The sequence below is a fragment of the Aulonocara sp. 'chitande type north' Nkhata Bay genome, linkage group LG2 (assembly GCF_057382095.1).
Source record: "Aulonocara sp. 'chitande type north' Nkhata Bay isolate Kocher_YH1m ecotype deep benthic linkage group LG2, A_spYH_male_GT1.1, whole genome shotgun sequence".
NCBI lineage: Eukaryota > Metazoa > Chordata > Actinopteri > Cichliformes > Cichlidae > Aulonocara > Aulonocara sp. 'chitande type north' Nkhata Bay.
Window position 1 is genome coordinate 19,896,276 of NC_141345.1, and position 14,911 is coordinate 19,911,186.

The 14,911-nt window shown below is 38.3% G+C and overlaps 1 pseudogene; it reads left to right on the top strand.

Moving 5' to 3' along the window:
- Positions 1-538: 538 nt before the first annotated feature.
- LOC147337675 (E3 SUMO-protein ligase KIAA1586-like) lies at positions 539-1,944 on the top strand (annotated as a pseudogene).
- The last annotated feature ends 12,967 nt before the right edge of the window (positions 1,945-14,911 follow it).

Below are 14,911 nucleotides of genomic sequence, written 5' to 3' on the forward strand. Positions count from 1 at the left end.
TTCTTCAGAGGCCGCATCTTCATTAGAGTTGTCACCATCACCTGCATCAGGAGGATCATCATCAGGTTCAGACACAACAATAATAATTGAATCTACCAAAGCTCGGAAAAGACAGTTAATTGAAGGACCTCCTGACAGCAACACTGCAAGAAATGTAAGTAATCTTCAGCAGTGCTTTAAGTGGGCCGGTACGCGCCGGTACTCAGTACCGCCACTTCTAAATATAGCTCTTGAGAGTACCGCCACCTCTCCATGCGCCCAGGATGTGCTTTTAGCGTACCGGTACTCTCATTTGCACATCTGTTATAATTGTTTGGCTGCGCTGCCGCTTTTCAGAGCGCCCTTCACAAGCACGCTTCCTAATTCGTCCCACCGAGAGCAGAGACTACATTACCCATACACCAATGTGTTTTACAAGTGAAAAGCGCATGCGTCGCTTTTGCCGTTGTCATGTCAACAACTCAACGTAGTCCGGAGAGTGTGTGTAAAACGCGCAAACAGCTGCTCGGTTAAAATACAAAAACAATGAACACTTAATATGCTCTCCTGGCATCAGACTCTGAGTAGTAAAAGAACAAGGTCAGAATCAGAGGACTCGCTGGCTGACACCCCACCAAGCCAGAATGATATCGCTGCAGGTCAGACGCAAGCTAATGAAAGCTGCACTAGTGCCGCAGCCGCGGACGACGGCACTTTTTGCGACGACGAGGACGAGAATGACACCATTTCTACCGATGACAACAGCCGCGTTAGCGAGCATGAGTGGCCAGAATGTTGGTCCCAAGCACAAGTCCCGTATTTCTCCACAAATTACAAGTGGCTGATCAGCAGAAATCAAAAGTTGGGTTGTAGTGTGTGTACTCAAGTTTGTGCTCGCGTGGATATGCAGCAAGGGCAGAGAGTGTCGCAGGAGTGGAGTGGGTGCTTAATCTCGTCTTTTGGAAGGGACAAGGCTGCACAACAAAACTCACTACGAAAGAAAATAAAAGAGCACAGAGACTCAATGTATCACAAGAAAGCAGTTGAAATAAAAGAGAAGGCAACACAAAATACAATGCAAAAACACATTGAAGATATGAGAAAGGCTGACTACGCTTCAACTTGCAATGTGTTTAGAACAGCTTATAAGATTGGCAAGCATGGGCGTCCCTTTACAGACATGCCAATAGATGTCCAGTTGCAAGTCTTAAATGGTGTCAAGATGGGCAGAGTTTTGCACTCTAATAACTCATGTGCAAATATACTGGATCACATTGCAGCTGAAATGAAAAAGAAGGTAGTCAATGACATAGTGATGAATGAAAGAAAATTGTGTGTGCTCATTGATGAATCCACTACAATAAGTGGAAAGTCTGTGCTTGTCGTGTGCCTGCGGTCAGCTATTTCCAGTGAAAATCCAGACAATATTTTTTGAACTGATTGAGCTGCAGGGGACCACAGCAAAGGACATCACTGAAGCACTGTTAGGATGTCTTCATAATAATGGCTTTGACCCTCACTACCTACAGGAACATTTGTTGGCATTTGCTTGTGATGGAGCCTCGGTGATGCTTGGGAGGAAAGCAGGAGTTGCTGCACAGCTTTGTTCTAAATTCCCTTACCTGTTTGTCTGGCATTGTTCCAATCACAGACTGGAACTGGCAGTTTGTGATGTTTTGAAGGAGGTAGGAGGAATCAACCACTTTAAAATATTCTTAGATCAGCTTTACTCCCTCTACCATGCATCACCAAAAAAACCAAAGGGAGTTAACTGAGAGTGCTCACAATGTTGGACAACGTCTCCTTGTGATAGGCTGTGTTTTATCAGTGCGTTGGGTTGCTTCAAGTGAGAGAACAGTGAAAGCAGTATGGGAGAACTACCAAGCTCTGCAGGTACACTTTACAAGTGCTGCTGCTGATAGCAGCAGGGACTCAAGAGAGAGCAAAATACAAATTAGTTTATAATTTATTTTATGTACATTTTGTTTAAAAAAAAAAAATTCAATATCTTTTTGCACATTTTATTTATGTTCAGTAGCTCTTTCTAGCTCAAGCAAATCCACAAACTAATAAAATGATTTATTATTTTGTATAAGGTTGTCTGTTGACTGTTGTATATAAAACCCATTCAATATAGTTGTTGTTACCTCAGGGGAGGCGGAAAAAAAATAGAGTACCGGCACCTCTTTTGGGCCACTTAAAGCACTGATCTTCAGGATATGATATGTTGTAACTTAAGATTGCCAATTACCTGTTCATTTGTATCAATACTCAATATCTTTAAATTTGAAAATTATAAAAACAAAACAATGGTCCCTCTCATGATTAAATGAGATGTAGTGATTAATGCAAAGGCTATAGCAGTTGATGCTGATCATTTTTATACCTTCCTGGTAGGTGCTTTCTATGAATTTCTTCCAATTGTTATTTCAGATCGTCAGAGCAGCCTTGTATTCAAATCCAGATGGTGATCAAGTATTTAAGAAATATGAGAAAACAAACTGCCTCTCTGATACTACAAGAAGAAAGATGGTGAACATCCTTGTGGCAGACATGGTAGAGAGTCATGGGTAAGTGATGTAAACATTAAGAAAAATCTTTGTGTTTTTTTTATGTCTATAATTTTAGTTGTTTACCATTGTTACACCACTTAAATAGATTCTTCTATATGTCATGAAGTTGTTGTTAACTAAAATCAATCATCTTTTTCATCAGTTGCTAATCCCGTATTGATAATGTTTCAAAAGAAAGTCACAATTTGTTATGGAATGATCTTATTTTTCATTGTCATTATTGTAGTTTCTGAATATAGTGCTTCTTAACAGGGATGGTTGACAACAGCAAAACATTAGGAAAATGTCTGCATCAAATTGTCATAGTCCATGTGGAGCATAATCCAAGTCTTCATTTTCATTATTCTTCTTTATTAAGAATCATTATGAACAATAATGGTTGAATAAACATGTCACGGTCTCTTTGGCTCGAAATGAATTTAAAAACCTGTCAGGTGTGTGATGTGGTCAGTCATGTTTTACAGATGATAGGTACTTTGGGTAGTTCAAATCATACACCTGGATACATGTTGTTCTTGTTGCAGACATTTTATAATTGAACTTGAATCTGTGTTGGGGTAAATAATTGATAGTTTTCGTGTTCTCTGTATTTAGGAGGATCCCACCAGTAAGTGTCCACATTATGTATGCACTTGGGATTACACCCAAAAGCATTAGTATAAAGGGAGCTATCAAACTGCCTCAATAGTTATCGAGTCCTATTGAGCTTACTTAACTTGTTTCTGAAGGCAGGAAGAGATGAGTGCTGTATGTAGTGATGGAGTTTTGAGGATCTCGTCAGTTCCTCTGCAAAGTAAAAGATTCTGAATATCAGGGATTATTTGCCATTTATCAGGGAAGAGGGCCTAGTGGCAGAGCCCCTGGGGTGAATATCATTTACCCTGAGTTTTAGGCTCTGGATGCTGAATGGTTTTCCTAGTTGACATGCCTGTGCAACACTGTAGGTCCACTCTAGATTGGAAGCATTGGTTTTGGTTCCTTAGCATCTGCTAATTAGGACAAAATAAGAGACTAATAAAATTCTAGGATTTCACCCAACAAAACTGAAGCAAAATCTTTTTTTGATGGTCTTTCCCTCTCAGCAAAAGATATTATACTCTATATCAGAAAATTTCATTAGCATCTTCTAGTTTATGATTCTGTCCCTACATAACTGATGATAATATGAAATGTTGGCAACATAAATCAAAATCACTGGAGTCAATCATCAATCATGTGGTATACTTACTCTTGCTCATCTTAACCCATGAAAAACAGAAAATCCTTTGCATAAATAATACTTTGGAAATAAGGAAACGAGTGTATTTCCTAGTCCTTAGTTACTTGGTACCTGCTAATAAGTAGCTGCTAATACTAGTACTTCACACCTTGTGTAGGTGAAAGGCTGATGCGTTGTGTTGCCTATTTGTAGATACACTTATTTTCTGCACAACGACTTTTAATCTGACTTTTAATATAATTTTTTTTTGCCTGTTGTCATCACAGTCATCGTGACCTTGATGAAGGCCACAGACCAAAATGTGTTGGTCAAGTAATAAAGCTGTTCTTTATTCTTCAAGTGTTGCTTGACCTCCTTAGACTCTTGCTCTTCTCCATACACTTCGGAAGTAGGGGAAGTGCTACAAACCTTCATTCTTCTTTGAATTTTTGCTGCCTCACTTATGTGCTCTGTAAACAACAAAAAATATCATTTTTGACAAACAAATGCATGGAAACAAGATTACATTTAATGTAGCAGAGCCTACTGGAAGCAAGTTGAATAAAAGTTTATTCTTTTGATCCTCAGTCTTATATGTTTTAAAAGACTGATTCTTACCTTTGAGAGCCAACTATGGGTATTTAATAGTTTCCAGACCAACATTATATTAAATCTTTGCCACTTTGTCAGGTAAAAGGGCAAATAAAGTATTAAGCAGTTCTGTGAACTCCACAATGTGTTTTTACCCCTGCACATTGAACAAATGCCTGAATCCTTGCCTGACTTTTGAATCAATGTTCATCACGGAGAAAAGATCAGAAGATGACCTTGATAAGATGTGCACACGTATAAGCCTAGTGGGCAGGAACATAAAGAAGTTGACAAATTCACAGCTATTCAAACTTACGCAATCTTTATGGTTTATTTGGTTATTTTTCCTTCATGTCAAGTGTTTTTTTTTTGTTTCTGATTTTTTATCTTGTTTTATTTCTCTTGCACTCCTTCGACCGCTAAAAGTCCTTTCGTCAGCTTCCCCCCTCCCTCACTGTATTCCTCCATTGCTTTCTGCTCAGTTTCAGTCTTGGTGGCCTCCCATGAGTGTAGTGTGTCTAACCAAGCTGTCCGTGGCTGTCTGTCAGTCACATCAACTCTCAGCCTTTGGGGAGACACAGAGCAGTGCAGAGGAAAAAAAAGCAGAACACATTTAGTGAGACTTTTGAATGGTGAGCTACATCCATGTGAACAAAATAAGTACACCCCATGGAAATTTTTGACTTTTACAAGAAGCAGCATTTGATCCTTTTTGAAACAGTGCCTATTCAGGCTTTCCACCACTGTATTACACACCTGCCCGTCTGCTCTGCCTAACTCGATCCCTTTCTGGGCCTGTGCTCTAGGGATTTTTATTTTATAATGTTTTTTCTATAAAAACTCTATCTTGTCCATGGATTTTTTTTTTCACATAGAAAACACACAAAATAAAGAAGGGCTAAAACATCTACACAAAATTAATTCACATGAATTAATACTTTTTTACTTTCTTGATGTGCAGCTCAATTCTTCTTTCTGTGCTTCTGAAAAGTTGGAAGGTGAAGTTAAATGAAACAGTTTGAGCCAGTCCCCACAGCCACTTAAGCAGGACTCGGATTGAATTCAATTCAATTCAGTTTTATTTATATAGCACCAAATCACATCAGCAGTCGTCTCAAGGTACTTTGTATTGTAAAATAGAGAGCCTCCAATAATACTCAGATCCAAGGAACTAATTGCAGTGATAGGATAAACCTGGTTTTGCTGTGGTGATTCTTCTCTCCGCGTCCAACCTCTTTTAGTTCCTAACCAGAGCAGACTGTTTGTTGAAGAAGTGTCCAAAACCCCCAAATTTCATCACGAGATCTGCCAGCTCTCGCAAATGTTCGTGTCAAAAAGCATGGGGCTACAATCACAAAAAGATTGCACAAATTTGACTTGCGTGGGAGGTGTGCCACTGTTGTGCAAAAAGTAACATTAGAGGAAGACTAGAGTTTGCCAGTGAACAAACACGCAAATACAAGGCCTTTTCAAATAATTTGCTCTGGACGGATGAATCAAAGATAACATTATTTGGCAATGATAACAGTTGTTGGCACAGACAAAAAAACAGCTTTTCAGAAAAACTTCATACGACTTATGAATTGTGGTAGAAATTCTATGATTCGATGTTGCTGCAGTCCTAACAGCTATGAATTCATCATTATATCAAAGAAAGCTTGAAGACAATGCAAGTCCACGTGGCCATAAGATGAAGCTGAACTTAAAGTGGACATTTTTGAAAGGACAATAGGCCTCATTTACTAATATCTGTTTAGAAATGTTCTTACTCTGTGCAAAAACAAAAAAGAAAACGTGTATATGCAAAATTACCTTTGGATTCATGAAACATGCACACCTATGACCACAGGGGTGGTGAAATGAAAGCCTGGCTGTCTTGGGAAATTTAAACACACAAGTTTTTAAAAAAAAATACTACTACTAGTAGTAGTAATAATAATTTGTATTATTAAAGCCTTTTGGTCATTATTTAAAGTATTTGAAAACATCATAATTGCATATAAAAAAATACTAAATGGAAAGACTTAGGCTGACACATCACACATGTTCCAACTTTTTCATTAAAAAACTGAAAAGGGGTAACTGACAAATATCCAGGTTCTTCTGAGGAAACCAGACTGCAACTGATGACATCCAGCAGGATTTAATTAAAAACATTTGTTGCGTTTTGTGTTGTTTACAAGTAATTTATTATCTTATTCTCATGCATTTAAGTCTAATTAGTTCTTGCCTTATGGCCTTTTGGAAAACTAAATAAGGACCAAAAAAGAAATAACAATAATTAGCAGTTGTAGTGACTGCAGAAGCAGTATTCGGTTTAAAAATGTGTGTTTGAGTTTTCAGAGGCCGTCAGGCCTTCATCATTTGTTCATACACATGGCCTGAGGCCGTTCTCAATTGATTCATGGATTACAAAAAAAATTCAGGTAAGAAAACATTGATGAATCCCAGATTTTAGTGTGAAGCGATTGGGTACAGAAACATTTCAGTGTGTGAATGAGGCTTGATGAGCAGAAAGCTGAAAAATTGCCATGGAAAGTCTCAAATAGCAGAAATGGAGAGCTGTGTAAATCCTACTGAAATGTTGTGGGGTGGTACTTAAAATGGACAATATGTGTGAAAAAACAAAACGGTACAAAAAAAGCCTGCCTTCAAATACCTTGCGACTCTTCCAGCGTTTTTGACCGCTCTTCCATACGAAAAGGAATTTTATATGGAACAGTGATCAGAAACTTCAGCAAGCCAGTGTTAACGATGGGTGGACAATTATGCAAAACGCTTCCAAGAAGTTGTCTCTGCTTAAAGGGGGGAAATACTTCGTAGGAATATGAAGCTTTTTGTATTGATAGAAGGATCATTTGTTGCTTTTCCTAACATATCAAAAAAGCCCCTGGAAATTCCCATTGGATGTCTTTACTTTTATCCACATAAAAGCTCTATTTAAACAGAACTCTAAAAGGACATGAAAAAAGAAAAAAAACTGACCACTTCTTTTACTAATCCATTTATTCTATCCCAAACCACCACTATGCCTCTCACAGCCCTATATCATTTTATTTTTTTCCCCCCTCTTGGCTCCCTCTCTCAGTTTTATTGAGTCCCTGCTCCCTGTGTCGTCTCTCTCATACCTCTCTTCAAATGACAGGCTCCCCTCTTAGCCCCTGTCACCATAGCTGCCACCTTGGCAGCAAGTGATAGTGTGAAGCTGTGTGGGAGTTCTCTGGTGCTGACGATGTCTCAGGCTAATTTTCTTTTTCCACCAATGAGACCTACAGATCTGGATTTTTTTATGTAAATATCAAACATCTAAAATGAGTGTTTGAGGAACTCCTGAACTCTTGTCCTCAAATGCCTCGATTTGCATACCAAATTAACACAGATGAAGGATAATATTAAAGAGGGAGAAAAAAATTACAGTTTTATCTATTTAAAGATTAATGTTTTTAAAAAATGAAGCCAATTACTTGTTTTTTCTTTCAGCTACCTTTAGGATCCATATTGTCTTTTAACTCATGATAAGGTGAAGAAGGGGATGAAAGGGAAACCAGGTATATCTATCATTACCCGGCCCCCTGCCTGCACAATCTCCTTTATGGGGACCGCCCACAGTGACACACTCAAATTATTCATGGGAATTGCAGACCACCTAGCACCTTGCAGGAGTATCACTCATCCATCCTCAGATACATGGACACTTTAATTTGATAGTGTGAAATTGGAGAGCCTCTGAAGAACCTCCCCAAAATCTTATTTCCTCTTTCTTCACTGTCACTGGTATGTGTCTGAATTTCGAGAAAAACTTATAATTTGCTTTTTTTTTCATATTGACAGGACTGTGATCTTTCTCTTATTCCCGACTCCATTTCCTCCTTAAAATTTGTGTTAAAATTTTACTCGGTCTTCTCATACTTGCTTCTATTTTGTCTGATTTTTGCCTCATAAAAATTTTGCAAAAAAATTAATCTTCTTCTGTTTTTGGTTTTTATTTTTTGCCTTTATTCCTAAATATTATTTCCCAAGTACAGAGCTGATGGTGGCATTCTGATATAAGTAGTGCAATTTCCAACGTACACAACAGGAACAATAGGATAAATTCTACTTCTTTTTACTAACACATCGACCCTGAATAGCAGTTTTTATAAATAAAGTCAATACTTTTTTTTAACGCTCACACTTTGCAGAAATAATTTTATCTTAAAGTCAGACAAATTTACAGTGCAAGGAAAGGATTGTTGCAAACCACTATCAGCTTGAATGTAAAGTATTTTTTTATTCTAATGAAGTGAGGGAATAACTACATTTCATGTAACTGTACTAACTGCACAGCCCCATCAACGAGATGACTAGAGGACCAGCAGGAGTTTGACTGCGGTTTGTGTTCTTACAAGTTTCAGACCGAACTGCCTTGGGCTATGGATCTCACCGAGTGTTTTCTGATAGATGTGCCTCTCTATTCTACTTCAACTTGAACGCAAATACTTCAGAGTGGGACAGACTAAGAACACATAAGAATACTTCCAGTGGCGCATACTGCCCTACTTTTGTCCAACACCATGGCCCACAGTCTTTTTTTCTTGGCTTATTTTGTCAGATTCATTCTGACAAAATATATATGTGGTGGGAGGGAAAAAAAATTTTCTTTCATGTCTTCACCATCCACAGTCAAAGAAAAGAGTTCTCTCAGATTGGAGTGGCCCACAAAGTAAAACACGCTTACACTAGTAGTTGCAAAGCTTCTGGACACCTCCTGCCAGGTAGTGTTCTCCATGTTAAGGAAAGTCTACTACAGAAAACATCCAATGTTATTCACTGGAGTGCAGTGCATTACAGTTACATCTAAAATCCTTCTAGTACAGTTAAAGCTCTTAATGGTTTGGCCTTTGGCCTTCGAGTACATTTCTGACTCTGGATCACCCTTTTTAACCCAGTCAGGACTCTTTTAAATGTTCTTAGGATCGGATCTAAGTATGCTGCTAACCTGAGACTAACTACATCACAGAACACTTAAACAAACTTAGAACCTTTTTATTCACACCGGCTAATGCTTTTTTTTTAATGTGTTTATGTTATGTTTTTATCTTCTCTGTTAAGCACATTAAGCTTCTGTATAATGAAATGTGCTATATAAATTATTTTGAGATTACCATATCCATGTCTTTGATATGTTATAATTCAGAAAATAAGTAGGTTTATAATAATTAATTAACCTCTTACGCCCCAAGCCTAACTGGTAAATGGCCTGTATTTGTATAGCCCTTTACTAGTCCCTAAGGACCCCAAAGAGCTTTACACAATCAGTCATCCACCCATTCACACACACATTTACCAAGCCTAACTGATCTCCTGCCTTTTGCCCCCTGATTAAGAGGTTAAGTAAGTATCTTTTTGTTTCAAGTACACTGTCGGCTTTCCTTAAATTGTTTGTTTGTTTTACAACAAACAAACATATTTGTTACATATTTCAAATTTGTGGGTAATACTTTACTAAATAGAAAGATCCATTTCTAACTGTGACCTCAATTTGCACCACCCAGAGCAAACCATTCACATATCCAGGGGACACTGTAAACAGAAGTTTAAATGAATATTCATCATGCATGCATTGCTTTTTGCAGCGGTGGTTTGCTTTTGTTTAACTGTTGCCATTATCTATCATGGATGTAATGTGTGTCTTTGTGTGGTAGTAATGTTTGTGTTTGGAATTATCAGAAAGGAAACATGAGGCTAAAAGAACAGAGAGGACCTGATAAGACAGTGCCCAAAAGAAACTTATGCCCACAACTTCTCAGTCTCTTAGCAACAGCTGCTGAGGCTGCGTGCTGGAGGAAACACTCCTCTGATTTTCCAGATGCTCTCCTGAATACTCGATTTAGGTGGTTGAACATCAATAACTTACTGTACTGCATTTTATTTCCAGGCGTTTAAATTATATAAACATTTTTTTTAAACTTTTTTTTTAGCTTTTAATAATAGTAAACATCTAAGAACTTAGAATAGACTTAACTTAGAACTGCAGTGACTTCTATATGACTCCTTTGGTGGTTAATAAATATAAATGTAAAAATAATATTGTTATTAGGAATTTTGTTGCCAGGCAAGTTGACTGATGAGAGCAAACTGGGAATTCTGGTAGTTGGGCAAAAAAGGAGATAAAATACAATTTAAAAAGAAGTGTTTTGCTAATGTCAAAGCCTGTAAAACTATTCTTATAGAGATCATAATACTGTCACAGCGGATCATCTGCCTCCAACTCACCGTATTCCTTGCATCCTCCTCTGCTGCACCAACCCCCTGCATGTCCTCCTTCACTAAATCCATGAATCTTCTATGTGGGCCTTCTCTTTTCCTCCTGCTTGGCAGCTCCATATTCAACAGTCTTTGTCTAATATATCCACTATCCCTCCTCTGCACATGTCCAAATTGACTCACACTAAGCCTCTCTAACTTTGTCTCCAAACCACTCAGCCTGAGCTGTCCAACTGATGCACTCATTTCTAATCCTGTCCATCCTGGTCACTCCCGGTGTAAATCCTAACATCTTCATCTCTGCCATCTTCAGCTCAGCCTCCTGTCTTTTTGTCTCCAAACCATACATCACAGCAGGTCTCACTACCATTTTGCAGAGCTTCCTTTTCACTCATCTCCACCCACTTCAGCTTCCCTGCATTCTCAACTTCACCTTTCTTGCGAAATGGCCATTGTTTTTGATGGTTAACTTCAGGTAATTGAATTTATCTACCTTCACTACCTCTGCTTCTTACAGCTTCACTGTTCCACCTGTACATATGTGTTCTGTGTTGCTTTTACTAGCTTTCATTCATTACTCCTCTCTCCAGAGCATACCTCCACATCTCCGGGCCCTCCTCTGCTCTCACTACAGATCACAATATCTTCTGCACAACATCAAAGTAATGAAAATTGATTTACATACAATTAATTGTTTTTTTTTTTAATTTCACTGGATTAAGGATGCTTAGTGTAGGCGACAGTATATATCTGATTTTCTTTTTCCTTACTGAAAAGGGGAAAATTGACATAAAGGCAACATCTGGCTGCCCATATGTTGGTGAGCATATTACCAGTGCATTAACTGGAGCTGCAGCTTCAGGCACTACTTTTTTTGCAACAGCAACTAATTTTCACGTTGGCTGTGTGGCTGGCAGATTGGACCCAAAAGCAGGACTCAGAAACACAAAGGAATAAACTAAAAGGCAGGTTTAATAAACTAAACAATTTACAAAATAACATGTGAAAACAAGACTGGGAAACTCAGACTTACAACTCAACACAAGGGAGGACACAACCTCGACGGACCAAACGACAAAGGACAAAGGAAGCGATTGGGAAAACCAGGAAACACAGCTTAACAAAATCAGACTAACGAGACGGGGGAAGCAAAAATAGACACAACATGAGATAAGGGACTATCAAAATAAAACAGGAAGGAACAAACACTGAGACCAGGACTAACACTTGAACTTGATGTGAAGTTGACACAGGGACAGGAGACAAACAAACATGGAGACATGACTGATTGGGGAGACAGAAAGACAACACAAAAAAAAGTTAAATAACATAATCACACAAGAACCCATGAACCAGAGAAATAGATAATGAAACTCAGAGGCACTAGGAATATTGAACACAAACAGAAGACTACGGAGCTCAAACACAAAATTCATCTTAACCTAGAATGAACCTAAAGACTTATAGGAGCACAGAACTAAAAGATGAAGGAAAAGACATCTCTGTGTCCTAGGCACCATGACACTAATAGGCTTGATGAGCTCTCATTATATCATTCTGCAGTGTTGTGATGCTAACACCAGAGAATGATACACTGCAACATTTTCAGTTTAGGACAAGATTGTGATTCTATGATCACAATAGAAAGCTCTATATTCCAAAGCTGAGGAGTGAGAGAACTGGAAATTTTACACACTCTTATCCAGACATCTAAGTTACTGTCTGTTTGATAGAAATAAATGATCATAACACACCTTCCACAATCAGAAGGCTGCCTAACAGTTACAGCTGTAACAGAAATGTAACAGTCTGGTAACATTTGAAACCGCTGGGTTACCGCTAAGACTTGCCAAAAGCATAGATTATGCTGTTGTATGTTTCTTTCACAAGGCTGGGTGGGATGGCTGAAATAATAAAAACATAAAAAGAAGCAAACCATTTCTGCCCTTGTTTTTCTAATTGGGGCTATCTCATTCCTTTCTCCCATTTCTTTCAAAATTTTAAAATTTCTCTTCAACAAGAGAAGATGCAGGCAGTGAAACAGAAGAGCCAAAAATGAATAAAAAACAAAAGAGCGAGAGAAAAAAAGCTTGACTCTGAAGATAGCCATTCCATTTTTAACATTCACATTTCTCCCAACATGCATGCATTGAGGAAATTACTTACAAGGTTGATTATAGACTGTAGCTGGTGCACTTAGCATGATGTGGGAGAGGAACCCAAGAGTGAGGAAAATTGTTGAGCGGTCAGAATACTGTTATTCACACACATTTCTGCAAATAAGTATAGGTGCAAAATATTCCAGCAGCATGGGGATGAAACTTTATTTCAAACCACGAGCTGAGGAAGATTTGTCCCTGTATTGTTTTTTTTTTGTAAATATCAGCCTACAAAATATTACAATCCAACATGGCTGCAGAGTCATGACCGCATGGCTGTGACAGGCAGCAGAAGTGAAGTGAAGCATGCACAGATGCTAGCTTGAATCTGTTTGTCAGCAAGAGGTTATCAAGAAAACTTTTGCGTGCTGAGCAGCAAGTGAACGAAAAGGAATCAAAGGAAGGCCACACACTTTTTTGGTACCCGGGGGCACGGACCATCCGTGGCGCAGCTGGGCTTGCTGAGAGCCTTGAGGCGAGAAGGGCACCCCTCTGGTGCCTGGAGGGCAGACCACACCCTGCTGCCCTGCAGGCCACAAGATGTCTGGCAAGGGCCTGGCACAGATGGAAGAGAGAGTGTGTTGTGGCGCTCACAGACTGGTCTTTGGATATGTCACGGATAAGTGCAAGGTATGTAAATGTTCAAACATGGAGCATCTTTGCTCCTGTGTCATATATGCGCTGTGCTCTTGTGCATGCAAATTGACCAAAAGAACACTGGGTTAAAGCATTACATCAGCAGTGAAAGTGCTTAAACTGAATTACATGTCCGTCTGTGAAAATTCACAATTATCCGGTGAAAAAAAATGATCTATTTTCAACCAGTGTATTTTAGACTGCTCACATTAAACATAGCACAAATGATTAGCTGGATCATTGAATAAAACAGTGATCATATGTAAACATGCATAAATAAATACATAAATAAATATAATAAATATATATGACATAAAAAGTAGAAAACGGTCATTTATTAATCAAAATTACTGTAATTATAAAGTGGTTACATCTTTGTAAAAACCTTGTATGTACATTGGAACGCCTCCTGCTTGTATGTTTCCTGACAACACCTGTGACATCATAGTGCAAGCTCTTGTTTTTTTAATCAGCAACAACAATAATTGCACCGTTAACAAATAAATACGCACCACACACTAACACTGGAAGACATTTAAATTATTTATCAAAACCAATAAAATGCCCCTGAGTAAGTAAATAAAAGCTAACAACTTAAAAAGTAATACAACATACTAAGTAAAAGAGACAAACAATAACTATTTAAAAGGCTAAAATAACCAAACTCTTCTCTGCAAAATAACTGCCCGTAAAAAAAAGTGATGTCACTGTGGAAATAGCTCTAAAAGGCAAGAAAGTCATTGTTCTGGAAGTGTGTGTTTTACTTACATCCAAGTGCTTCAGATCGGTACGTTGAGGCTGTCTGATGTCTCTAATGGTTTTTTCTCAGTATCTTGTCCTCTCCATAGGATCTCAGTCCTTCTCCTCACTCAGACCACTATGTGAGAGCTCAAAGCTATTGTGGGTGTGAGTGCGTGCACATACACACAGAGTTTATGTTTTCTTTACTTGCTACTGAAAGTTGTAAAGTACCTGATATCTTAGGATTTTGCAAGTGAAATCAAGGCCATTTTTACAATGTTAAATGACTCATGTAATCAGTGAATATTTAATGCCAATAAAAAAAAATTAAAAAGGAAAAGAAATAATTGCAGACTTCTTCCAATGTGCCTTTCTCTTTCTGTGTCCGTCTTTGTCTAAATAAAAAAGAAATTAAAAATATGAGCATTCGATTTTACAGCAGACTGAGTTTTCCTGATGAGTGTCAAAAATAGGTCTGATCATTTACTGTACATCACAAAATACAGAGGTGAGATCTGCGGCTTCTTAATTCAACTTGTTTCAGTCTCAGTTATGCACCAGGGTTGCTGTCTGCCTGCAGTTAGAAAGTCTTACCATGAAGGGCGTCTCTGACAAAATGTTACGTGCACGATTTGTTCGCTTTCTAACTGATGCTGCAGCTGCTGTGATGGGCTGATACAGAGAGATGTAAAAAGATCATCCCTAACCTGATCATCATTCACTGGATCATTCTGAAGTTAGAAAATCTGCTTCATGATGCTGTAAAACAGGTTACAGAGCTAAGTCGT